The sequence below is a fragment of the Octopus bimaculoides genome, chromosome 2, assembly GCF_001194135.2.
Source record: "Octopus bimaculoides isolate UCB-OBI-ISO-001 chromosome 2, ASM119413v2, whole genome shotgun sequence".
NCBI classification, from domain to species: domain Eukaryota; kingdom Metazoa; phylum Mollusca; class Cephalopoda; order Octopoda; family Octopodidae; genus Octopus; species Octopus bimaculoides.
In genome coordinates this window covers 141,992,600-142,004,295 of record NC_068982.1, presented here as the reverse complement: position 1 = coordinate 142,004,295, position 11,696 = coordinate 141,992,600, and positions in this window count along the sequence as shown.

The following is an 11,696-nucleotide window of genomic DNA, read 5'->3' as shown; positions in this document are numbered from 1 at the left end:
CATACATACATAATACATGCATGCATACATACATACATACACACATACATACATAATTATAGGTGCATTATGTTATGTACCAACAAATTAACACAAGAACCTAGAAACACTTTGTTTCACGACCAAAGAGTAAAAGAAACTGATGCTGATTCTCTAAATCCAATCTGTTCGTGACACAGTGATGTAAGACATTCCAGAAATTCTACGTGAGATTCGTTATGTTCTAAGATATCTTCCCTGAAAACCACGCAGTCATTTGCCTTGATGTAATAAAATGTTATCTCCAACCAACCGCACGTAGAGTAGTGATACTACATTCTATTAACGCAGGAAACATCTTTGTTTGTGGCAGAATAGAATTCTCAACAAGAAAGAAACTCAAATGTAAGTTTTTTAATGTTATTACCATTGATGAAATATTTGATATTAAAGCAATAGTTGCTAGTTTACATCGTCAGGAAACTATATACTGTCAGGATTTCCATACATTATGTTATGTCTCAAGCTACTGCTATCTAGCACCTTCGGATGATCTTTACTCGACTGATACTCAACAGCTACTGAACTCTACTCCACGGTCAGACTACCTCTATTTATATGTCTTGGGCGATCCTACTCCTTCGCTTGGGGACGTCGACACAACACATTACAACAGATACAAGTAGAAATAAGAAGGTAACTGACTTGGGCTAGAGAGAGTGCGAAATAAAAAGTGGAAAATGAAGAGAGGGAGAAGGTGGTTGAAATGTTTGTAGAGAATACAAGTTTTGTATCTAGTTCTAGTATGCATAATCCCCCGCTTCAGTTACTAGATAAGATGTGGAAAAGAAGGTGGAGGGAGACTCTGTAGTTTTAGGATTTTTTTCAATTTACAAAACTCTCGTAAGTGACGATTCATTACTTAAAATAACATTTGGGTAGCACGCTTTTTTCTAGCTGAAGTTTGTTACCTGAAAAATCTATCGACCAAGAGACGCATCGTTCCTATCTCTCATTATGAACTAGCAATTATTGCCGTGGATTGTAATCGATATGTTGCTGTGATAGCGAACCGCTTTTCTCTAGTTATTGTTGTCTGTCTTTTCTATGTTTCTCACGGAAGATGTATACGAACAAAACATCTAGTGTTGGTTTGTCGAATTTTGCAAAAATACGGAGGAAGATTCCCGAAGGGTTAAACGTTCTATGAACAGTAGTTACACTGTCTCAAATGCACCACGGCTGAAATATGTACGCTATTGAACGACGTCAGCAGGGTAAATTCAATATTTGCTATTCTGAAAGAGATATTATATATTCGGAGTGGCAGTTCATAATGATAGTAATAAAGAAACAGATAACGACCATAATACTTAATTGTGACGAGGCACAATATATTTAATATTTAAAGGAAGATAAATAAGATATTCCGATCTTCCAATTTTTCTCAAGAGTATTCACAGTAAAGTTAATATGATACAAATTCGACTAAGAATTATAACCATCAGACGATATAAATTTTACAAAGAGGCAACAGGACACACATCGATGCTGACAACAAATATCAATATTGTAAGAAATATTCGAATCAATATTGTAAAAATTGCAGTGAAGCAGAAATTTCCAGTCAATTTGTTATGAAAAAAAAAAAGATATAAACGGCAAATATAGCAACCAACAGTTAAAAAATATATAACTTTTTTTAGAAATAAGTTGCGTTAATTGTTGTGGAGCAGTGCATATTGTTATTTCATAGTTGTAATTTTCTCCGTTTGCCATGGTTAGTTTCATATTTATGGCACATATTACAGGTCAAGTCTCAGATAGCGGTCACTATTAGCACATTTTGATGCACATATTACAGGTGAAAGTAGTGGCCAAAAATAGAATATATTTGTTGCATATATTATAGATGAAATATCAAATGATAGTCAAAATAGCATATGTTTGTGTCCCATATTACAAATAAAATCTCAAATAGGGTCATAAATAGAATATACTTGTAACGTATGTTACAGGTGAACATTCATATATCGGCCATAAATAGAACATACTTATTGCATAAATTATAGAAGTTTTAAACAGCGTCAGCTAACAGCACATATTTGTAGTATATATTATTCAAGTGATGTCTCAATCAGCGGTCACTTATAGTAGATATTTGTGGTATATATTACAGTCGAAGCCTCAACTATCGGTCACATGTTATTCGCACGACTTACATCCGTTTCTGCAAAGGTAAATTAATTATCCCATTATTATGAGCAGAGTAAACTAAGTGCTACATTACTACCAGGTTATGCGCCATTGCCACGCGACAATATACCCACCATTTTGACGGTATTTGCTTGGGTTTCCCCGTGTAAACCTTCGGGCAGTGTCCCAATTACCCACATCTCTACGAGACAATTTTTCATTACCTGTGGCGAAGTTGCCTGCGGCTGACCTACACAAGCCGTCACTGCAGCTGATCCTTAGAGCAGAGAACACGGTATACAGGATCGAACTCTAGAAAATCAAGGAACATAACCAAACAATTTGAATTGATGTTCCTGAAATATAGAAGTAACATTGATGGCGATTTCGATATTTCAGAAACGAAACATCTCTGGACAAATTTTCTTAGTAGTGTCACTATTTCATAAACATTAATGCAAGAAAAATAGAGCATTATGCAAGTACAGCTTAAAACTACAATGGAGGTAGGAAACAGATAGTAAGTGAAAGTCGAGAGATGCGAATGATGTACATGATTCTAAGGTAGATCATTTTTTAGCCACACAAACTTTTAAACATTACGACATAGAGTGACTAGAAAAACATCTTGGAAATTGCTGCTGGTAGCGCTTAGTGAAATTCGTCAATTACAAGGAAAACCTTAATATATGAGATATAAAACATTCATGTGAGACCATTGTATAGCCGTATGGTATGGGGTTATAATTATATATAAAATATAAAGTATAAAGAAGCTGGTGTTGTACTTAGAAAAGATAATATTGCAGTCTGTGTTAAGCTGCGAATGAATAAGGAAAATATTCAGCTTGAATGAAGCAGTGGCATGTGTAAGGGAAAGCTCAAGAAAGGTGTGATGAATGAATTCTAATCAAATTGAGAAACTAAGTAATTTGTGAAAAGTCTTTGTCTGTTCTGCCGATATAAGAGGAGGTGGGTGTGTAACGACATCATTGAAGAGAACGAATGTGTCAGAAATAACCGAAATTATTGTAACTTTCATGGGGGTAGAATACCTGATCAGCATATACTACTACTACTACTACTACTACTACTACTACTACTACTAATGCTGCTGCTGCTTCTGCTGCTTCTGCTGCTACCAATACTACCACCACCACCACCACCACCACCACTGCTGCTGACACTGCTACCACTACTACTACCATCACCATCATTGCAGCAGATACTACTACTACTACTAATACTATTACTACTACTACTACTACTATTACTCCTACTACTACTACTACTACTACTACTGCTGCTGCTACAACTACCACTACTACTACCACCATCACCACCACCACTGCTACTACTACTACTACCACTATTCCATCCACCACTACTACTGTCACTGTTGCTGCTGCAACTACTACTACTACTACTACTACTACTACTAACTACTACTACTACTACTACTACTAACTACTACTACTACTACTACTACTACTACTACTACTACTACTACTACTACTACTACTACTACTACTACTACTACTATGTTCGGTAGTTGGATTTTATCAACTTTATTTTGAAAAAAAAAACGAGGCAAATGCCGAACTGTTGGACTAGAGAATCCTATTATCCGACAAGTGTGAGAATAGTAATAACGCAGATTACAAGATACATAGACAAACCGTAAGAATTTGTGTAATACGGAAAGAGACGGCTTCGGTATCTTTCCTTTGAATTTTAGAGAAATAGAATTAATCCATAATAGAGGCACGGAAGTGTTCAGTGGATTGATAGAAAAGGAAAGAACGTGTATTTTCTGATACACATAAAAGGAGAGAAAGCACAAAAGAGAGAGAATTGATAAGCCATAACAGTGTTCAATAGATTTGGCTTATCGTAACTTGGGTAAAATATTTCCGATATCTCTTTGAAGGTACGAGATATCACGGCTCACACAGGAAAAGGATGTTGATATATATATCAAGTTGAAGGTCGACATTACGTTACGTGGTTTAGGAAGGGGAAATTGCACAGAATTTGCTTGATGAAAAATAAGTTTCCTTTCGTGAATCACGTGTGAGATGAAATATATTACACTCTTATAGCATTCATGTTATTTAATGTTATTGTAGTGCTGCAAATTTTAAATAATTTCTATGTCAGGAGACTCAGCTTAATGTTCACGTAATCGGTATTATTAGATAGGGGTAGAATTCTGGTGAGAGGGTTGGACATGCTATTAAATATTGTTGTTGTTGTTGGCACTCCGTCGCTTACGACGTCGAGGGTTTCAGTTGATCCGATCAACGGAACAGCCTGCTCGTGAAATTAACGTGCAAGTGGCTGAGCACTTCGCAGGCACGTGTACCCTTAACGGAGTTCTCGGGAAGATTCAGCGTGACACAGAATGCAACAAGGCTAGCCCTTTGAAAAACAGGTACAACAGAAACAGGAAGAAAGAGTGAGAGAAAGTTGTGGTGAAAGAGTACAGCAGGGTTCGCCACCATCCCCTGCTGGAACCTCGTGGAGCTTTAGGTGTTTTCGCTCAATAAACACTCACAACGTCTGGTCTGGGAATCGAAACCGCGATCCTATGACCGCGAGTCCGCTACCCTAACCACTGGGCCATTGTGCCTCCATGCTATTAAATATGTTTTCCAGATTTAAAGGCGGCGAGCTAGCAGAATCGTTAGCGCTCTGGGCAAAATGCTTAGCGGCGTTTCATGCGTGTTTACGCTCCTAGTTGAAATTCCGCTGAGGTCAACTTTGCCTTTGATATTTCCGGGGTCAATAAAATAAGTACTAGCTGTACCCTGGGGTCGATGTAATCGATATATATCCTTCCCCAGAATCGCGGGTCTTGTGCCAAAATTTAAATGAATGTTTTCCAGATTCCAAGAGCCACGTACGACTACGACATTATCAGGATAAATAACTTGCTTTGAGTCTGTTATAATTGTCTTGAAGCACGTGGCTTTGTGTTCAGTCCCACTGCAGCACACCTTGGTGAAGTGCCTTGTTATATGTACGCGTGTATGTGTATATATTTTTGTTTGTCCTCACCGCTGCTTTACAGTCGGTGTGAGCTTGTTTATTCTATCCATCTCTTTTGTGATGGATAGGATAAGTATCAGACTTAAAAATAAATACTTGGGTTGATTTTTCCCCAGATCCCTTCAAGGAGGTATCCCAGCATGACCACACATAAATAAAACTTTTAAAATAGAAGATAAATAATTACCAGATTTCTTACGACAGAAGAAACACTGTAATTCCAATGGAAAATCTCAAGCGGATTAGCAATCCGTTAAAATAACTACTTGGTTAAAATACATCTTTCAATGTTATTTTCATTGAATACAAATATAATTTGTAGAAATCTTTTGCTTCTGACATTTATACAGCCAACAATCTTATATACACTTTGTACATTTATGAGGCAGATGATCTTTGGGATTCATACGAGAACTTGTTCCATATATTGTAAACAGGTTTCATTTTCGCAAAACCGTCATAAAAAATACGACATAACATGAGAGAAATATACAAACAAGACAGGAAACATACGCATCTTAAAAAAACAAACTATTCGTCATCGTAACAACATATTCGATAAAACTCCACAAGTCTGCATATTTGGGGAAGATTCCAGACTATCTTACTCGAAGTAATTTACTTGCTACAGATTTGATTTCGAAGGAAAATAGCTACTGTCTAATTACTAGGTCTAATATGATGGAAACCAGGCATAGATTTGTATGAAAAACTTTAAGGAATTCCTTTGGTAAATTTCGCATGTGTACATTCACATCGATTTAGTCAACTTGATGCCCATCAATAACATTTTCTTTTCTAGTCTAGGCACAAGGGCCAATCTTTTAAGGGAGGGGGCCAGTCGATTAGATCAACCCTAGTACGTAACTGGTACTTAATTTATCGACCCCGAAATGATGAAAGGCAAAGTCCAACTCGGCGGAATTTGAACTCAGAACATAAAGACAGTCGAATATCAGTCGGGATATCGTTGTTTGAGGCCTGGAAAAATGTTGGCCATGCGTTACTGAAATCAGAGAACAATTGTCCACATCATCATGTGGGTGTTGAGCCCTTTTTTCTTCTCCTTATGCGCCTGTAAAGTTGTTACTTTCATATTGGCGATGTGAGGTTGCATTGCCTGGATGTAGTTCGGCAAGCCGTCTATCGACATCCTGCCGGACTTACCTGTGCAGAGGCATACCATTTCTCCCTTCCTCGTGCGCTGCATAAGCTTACGTAGGTCACTCGTGGGTATATTTCCGAGTTGTTGGGAATAGTATTATTAATCTTATTATTATTATTATTATTAGTAGTAGTAGTAGTAGTAGTAGTAGTAGTAGTAGTAGTAGTAGTAGTAGTAGTAGTAGTAATAGTAGTAGTAGTAGTAGTAGTAGTAGTAGTAGTAGTAGTAGTAGTAGTGGTGGTGGTGGTGGTGGTTGTAGTAGTAGTAGTAGTAGTAGTAGTAGTAGTAGTAGTAGTAGTAGTAGTAGTAGTAGTAATGATTTCAGATTTTAGCACAAGACCACAAAATTGACGTAATAGGGTAAGGTAAATACATCGACCCCACTGCACCACTGATACTTATCTTATCGATCCTGATGGATGAAACGCAATGTCAATCCCAGCGGAATTTCAAGGGAAAACGTAACAATGGATGAAATGCTATTAGACATTTTCTCCGGCGTGCTATCGTTTCTACCATCTCGTATATAATAATAATAATAATAATAATAATAATAATAATAAACCATACTCTGGGATATGCCAATACACACAGATAGAGAAATTAAGGCCAATAGACCAGATATAGTTGTCAAAGATCATGAAGAAAAAAAAGGCTTTCTAATTGATGTATCAATACCAGCAGATGACAACGTTTCTCTAAAAGAAATGGAAAAACTTTCAAAATACAAAGACCTGAAAATAGAGGTAACTCTAATGTGGAATCTAAAAACAGAAACAATTCCTATCATAGTAGGTGCCTCAGGTATAATAAAAAAAATATTCAGACAAATACATATCAAAAACACCAGGACTTACAAATATATACAACATACAGAAAATTGCCCTACTGGGCACTGCACACCTCCTACGCAAAACACTTTCAATACAGTAACCATAAGAGCATCACAGCAAACCACAGCACATACCCAAGGCACACAGAGCTGCGCACGGTAGTGAAATGAAAGCACGTTATTATAATAAAACTACTGAACAATAATAATAATAATAAATAGAAGAAGAAAAAGACGAAGAAGAATAAGAAGAAGAAGAACAACAACAACAACAACAATAATAATAATAATAATAATAATAATACTTCTTTGTTTACAATATTATTGTTTATTTTTTCCCTTTTCTCTCTCTTTCTTCCCCTTTTTCTCTATCACATGACTTTGTAAATGAACAATCTGATGTGTTTATTTGAATGCATATAGTGCGTTTCTCTGCCCTAGGTATCAGGAAGACACTTGGCAAGAAATGGAAATAAAATTAAAAGAAGACGATAATGAAAGTGAAAATATTAATAGTGAAAATATGTTACTGACCATGAAAGTATGAAAGAGAAAGTCGGCCTCCGTTGAATTTGAACTCAGAACGTAAGAACGTACGAAATGTCGCTAAGCATTTTGCCCAGCGTACTAAAACGTCTGCCAGCCCTCTACTCTTTAATAATCCTGTGTACTATAGGCATAAAGCCTGAGATTCATAGGAGGGGTATAGTCGTTTACATCGATCCCAGTGCTCAATTAGTATTTATTTTATCGAGTCTGAAAGGATTAAAGGCCAAGTCGACCTCGGTGGCATTTGGATAATGATAATGATAATCTTTTCTGTTAGACACAAAGCTTTGAATTTTAAGGACGGGGCTAGTCGATTACATCGACTCCAGTAATCAACTGGTCCTTGTTTTACCGACGCCGACAAGATGAAGGAGAAAGTCGACTTCAGTGGAAATTGAATTCAGAACGTTAAGACGGATAAAATGCCGTAAAGCATTATATCCCGCGTGATAACCTTTCTAATAGCTCGCTGTGTTACAAATGATAACAGTTACAACGACGGTGTGAATGTTGATGTTGCTACTGTTGCTCTTGGTGTTAACAGAATAATTATAACATTACCCAAGTTACGATGAATACTGTTGTAAAATAAGCATCAGAATAATTAGAAAACACTTGAACTCTGGCTTGACAGATATGAGAATAATAGTTGAATATAGGGTCGAGGAAAGTGTAAATTAAATAGAAAGCGATTGGTAAATAACAATAAATTGGTTTTATAGTTAAAATAAATCTTACGATACGATAACAAAAGTAGAATAATTGTAAAACGAAAACCAAACGCTTAACGTTCGCTAATAGAACATTTTTAGAAATAAGTTTAAAGAAAGTGTAATTACGCTTGTAAAAGAAGGAAGAATATTGTGTTCGCGAATGCGTTACATACCAGAATATTTAGATTTCAAAAATGTTTATAGTTTGAGACACATTGTCTAGATTATACATATTTCTTAAGTAAGTTGTGGAAATTGGAAAATACAGAAAAATATTTCTATAAATTTTGTACCGGCTTTTATTTTTAGTTTGGAAATATTCTTTTGCAAGTGACAAATTCATGCTTGTGTAAATAATGTGACCTGACAGTTATCAAAGTGGAATAGAACATAAAGTTTGAAGCATTTTTCTCAAAGAATAAACGAAAAAGACAAGCAATAATAAATGCAAGACAAATACATCACACGATGAAGTCAACTTTCTGGTGTGAGTGACTTTTGAATTAGAATGAATAAACAAGAGAATATAATGTACAGCCTTAAATTTCATACGCCTTTCATTCAAATAGAACATCTCTTCTTTAGTAATTACGTGACATTTTAACATGACGTCTGTAAAAAATATATAAAGTACAATAAAAATAAAATCATCAAACATCAGCAACTTCAACATTAACAGTAAGCAGAATGGCAATATTAATAATGAGATGAAGATATTAATAGTGGTCGTCGTTGAAGGAGAAAACAAAAATGGAAACGAATAAAGAAAAATGAACGCAGAATTTGACAACAAATAAAAAAAAAGAAAGATGCACATACAATCCTGAATTTCAATATATACATGCAATCCAGGGCATACATACACATACACATAAATACACACACAGACACACACATACAAATACACATATATACGCATACATACACACACATTTGTATGTATATAAGTATAAGTGTGCGTCTGCCTGTGTGTGCGAACGTGCCTGTGTGTTTCTATGTGTGTTCATGCTCGGGATCTACAAGGAATTGTTTAACCAAAGCGTGTTTCTTATGCCAATGTTATTAGGAAGAGGGGAGAGGAATATATTTTTTGTTCTTGCTCGTGGAATAAACGTACAACTGATATGATAGAATTTATTGGCAGGAGACAAAATGTAACAAATTCTTATCGTATACAGCTGAACAGAATTGACAAATAAAATAGCATAAATAAAATTGTCGCTTCCAATATATATCATTTCTTTTTTTATGAAATCCAAACGAAAAATGCTTGAATTCGTCACATTCTTAGAATCTGTTAATAGATCTCTTTTTCTTTATTTCAATATTCACAGCCATATTTGTGTGCTCAAGTGTTATAGTCTTACTATATTAAAACACAACTGTATCTACGAACGTGGCATAATAAACGATGTACGAGGCTTAGGTTGGTTACATGTAAAGATTTTCAGCGTAGAAAATATGAATTATTTTGGAATAAAATATTTGGAAAAAATGTTCAAGTATCTTTTACTCTGGAAGATTTTGGGGTTTTCCAAAATGTAACCGAAGTCATTTGGTGAAGATTGACAAGCATTTTCTCATCCTCAAATACATATCTACGTATAAACTTACGTATTTGTTTTCGGCGTTATCTATTTGTCACCACATAAATATACAAACATATGCATACATATATACTTGTTTTCATTTCAGGAATACATTTTATACCACTTTTTATTTAGTTCATAAGATTTTGTCTTACAATCATCTAATTCAGCTGTGTGGCGGCATCAGAAATGGAAACGATTATTACATACAGAGATAAAAGCGGAAAAGTTAAGAAAATTTTGAGAATTTGGAAGAGATGCTTAAAACACTACAGCCATTTAAACACGAGATTTGTAAGTATTTTCTGTATACCTGTGAAAGATAATGGGTTTCTATGCGTATTTCTGTGTGTCATTGTATACATAAATTCAATCTTTTACTCTATATTTCTATGTACAAAATAATTGCACTAAGCACCCTTATATTAAAAGTATGATAAATCGAATTTATGCTCATGCACTAAGAAAAGGATTCCTCCCTTTTATCAATAAGCATCTGAAAATCCAGATGAACATGACATCAGCGTGCAAACAATATTCATAAATTTTGGTTGTACAACATTCATAAACGGAGGGTGCAAGGAAGAACAACTGTGAATAGAATAAAAGCCAATTGGCTCCGAAAGCAAATATAAATATATGGTGATCTGACCACAAAAAGTACATTTCGTAAATAGTACAAGGCGCAATGAGAGTATGCCTCTAGAAAATACACAAGTACTCCAAAACATTTATTGTAACTTTGCTATTAACAAAACCACACCGATACATAATTGGTAGGAAAAAAAATTACATCTTTGGATGAGCTACAGGGAAGAGAGAGGTAAACACCTAGATGCACTTATTGATTGCGTATTATGGTTCATGGAAACATGGACCTTATTCGTGAATATGAATAAGGATCAGGTTAAATTACAACTTCATTAAAATGGACTTGAACTATTGGGCTCCAAACTCACAAGTAGTAATCCTACATGTAACTGTATCCAGGAGAAATTATATATACGAGTATATATGCATATATATATATGTGTGTGTTTGTGTGTGTGTGTGTGTGTGTGTGTGTGTGTGTGTGTGTGGAGGTGCAATGGCCCAGTGGTTAGGGCAGCTGTCATAGGATCGCGGTTTCGATTCCCAGACCGATCGTTTTGAGTGATTATTGAGCGAGAACACCTAAAGCTCCACGAAGCTCCGGCAGAGGGTGATGGTGAACTCTGCTGTACTCTTTCAGCCCAACTTTCTCTCACACTTTCTTCCTGTTTCTGTTGTACATGTACTTCAAAAGGCCAGCCTTGTCATACTCTGTTTTACACGGAATCTCCCCGAGAACTATCTTCAGAGTACACGTGTTTCTGGAGTGGTCAACCACTTGCACGTTAATTTCACGAGCAGGCTGTATACAATAGAGAGATGTTATTCTTTCACATTTGACACGTAAGACTAAAACAGTGTAAGAGATAAGAGATGGCTCTGGGATCGCATTAGGCAAGAGGTTGAAAATGTTTTTGGCCCATAACACTGCATTGACCCTGAGTAAGGGATATATAAATTTTGAATGATATCAGTTGCGTAGTTCTCGAGTTTTAGTGATCCACACAGTCAGACACACATTCTCATCTTGA